Raw genomic sequence first — 2,414 nt, 5'->3', positions numbered from 1 at the left:
CACTGAGAACCCTGTGGGGCACAGTTCTACTCTGACACACACGGGGGCACCATGAATGGAATCTACTTATGAAAAATCATTCACTGAGAACATTGTGGGGCACAGTTCTACTCTGACACACACAGGGGCACCATGAGTGGGATCTACTTATGAAAAATCATCCACTGAGAACCCTGTGGGCACAGTTCTACTCTTACACACACAGGGTATCATGAGTGGGATCTACTTATGAAAAATCATCCACTGAGAACCCTGTGAACACAGTTATACTCTGACACACACGGGACACCATGAATGGAATCTACTTATGAAAAATCATCCACTGGGAACCCTGTGGGGCACAGTTCTACTCTGACACACATGGGGCATCATGAATCAGAGTTAACTTGGCAGGAAATGGTTAGGTTTGGTTTCAGGATGTCAACAGAAGTGAAATCTCAGATAGAGCAGCTCCAGCCACTTCCCACCCCTATGGAACCCAAGAAGATAGACTTGACAAGCTAACCCTTTAAAAACCCAGTGGAGCGCAGTTCTACTCTGACACACGTAGTGTCGCCAGGATCTGGATCTACTTTATAACCACCCGTTTGGTTTTTTCCTTTGGGTCGCCCATGGTTAACAGGTCCTGCAACTGGTTTTGTTTTTGTTTCTTTTCAACACTTTAGATTGCTGTGTTGAAAGAAAGCTCTTTTACTCAACAGCGCCCAGTGTTAAAGTAAATCTACAAAGTGGGTGCCTGGGACTTACTTTTCAACACTTTGCTCTTAGGAATCCCAAAGGGCCTGTGTGTTGCAGGGGGAAGGTAGGCCACGAGTGTGTGAAACTGTCCTTGTGTGCTGCAGACCAAGGGAGACACCAGGTGAACCTGTAAGCTGATCTTAACACAACCAGCATATGAGAATTGCTTTGGGTCCCAAGCACAAAAGACACCATGTGTGGCAGCTGCATTTTTCACGTCTCAGTACCAATCCAACCTGGAATTTCAAGATAGAACTACATCCCAGGGACTCTGTGTGTGTGCGTGACTGCACGTATGTGTGTTGAAAATACATATATAATGCAGCATTTGTTGATTTAACTGTATGTTTGCACGTACAATCTGGTGACACAAACTACGTCATGTGTACAACATTCATCCTTGTCCTTTGCACTTGTAAACAATGACTACCTCTGTTCTGTCCCCTCCTGACTCTGGTAAGCATTCATAGACATCCAAGTTCATATGTTTGCCTGTTGTAAGTACAAGGGGAGTCCTCCAGAACTATATTGGACAAAATGGCCGTTTGCAACTCGTGAAGTTGACTTTGGCTGAATATTTTGAAATTGGTTGCCAGGCTTTTCTTCTGAGGCACCTGTAGACGGACTTAAGCCTTCAAACTTTCAGTTAGCAGCTTAGTGCATTCACTGTTTGCATCACCACGGGATTCTTCCCTCTGACACCATATTGGAAACTATTCTTTTGGGACTCATGAGGTTTTCATTGGCTGATTTTCAAAAGAGGATTGCCAGGCATTTCTTCTGCAGCACCTCTGGATGGATGCAAACTTTCTGCCTTTCAGTTAGAAGCATGAATTTGTTCACTGATACTGTTGTTGTTAAGTGCTGGCGAGTCAGTTCTGACTCATAGTGACCCTGTATATGGTTTCCAAGAAGCAGCTTGTGAGCTTGAACCGCTGACCTTGCAGTCCAGCGTTTTAACCCACAATGCCATTGCAGGACTGCATTGCTTATATAATTCCAGGTGATTTGAGATGTTAGGTACCATCGAATCACTTCCCTGTGACATAGAGCAGAGATGCTCCCAAAAGGTTTTCTGTGTTGTCATCTCTACATAAGCCAATCTCTTGGCATACCTGATTAAGCATTGGGCTACTAACTGAAACATCACAGATGCGAACCCTCCAGCCACTCCTGAGCAAAGAGCAAAGATGTCAGCTTGAGGACTAAGGTGCGCCTGACCCAAGCCATGGTATTTTCAATAACCTCATATGGATGAGAAGGCTGGACAGTGAATAAGGAAGACCGTAGAAGAATTGATGCTTTGAAGTTATGGTGTTGGAGAAGAATATTGAAAGTGTCATGGGCTGCCTATAGAACCAACAGATCTGTGTTGGAAGAAGTGCAGCCAGAGTGCTCCTCGGAGGCCACGGTGGCCAAAGTTCGTCTCTCATACTTCAGACATATTGTTAGGATGGACCAGTCGCTGGAAAAGATATCACGTTTGGTTAAGGTGGAGGGTCAGAGAAACAGAGGGAGACCATCAGTGAGATGGATTGGCAAAGTGGCAGCATCCATGGCCTCAAGCATGGCAACAATTGTGAGGCTGGCTCAGGATTGAGCGTGTTTCGTTCTGTTGTTAAAAGGGTTGTTGTGGATTGGAACCAACTTCACAGCACCTAACTACAACAAGAGCC

Source organism: Chrysochloris asiatica, unplaced genomic scaffold (assembly GCF_000296735.1).
Source record: "Chrysochloris asiatica unplaced genomic scaffold, ChrAsi1.0 scaffold00372, whole genome shotgun sequence".
Taxonomy (NCBI): domain Eukaryota; kingdom Metazoa; phylum Chordata; class Mammalia; order Afrosoricida; family Chrysochloridae; genus Chrysochloris; species Chrysochloris asiatica.
Note: the sequence above shows the minus strand (reverse complement) of the source record.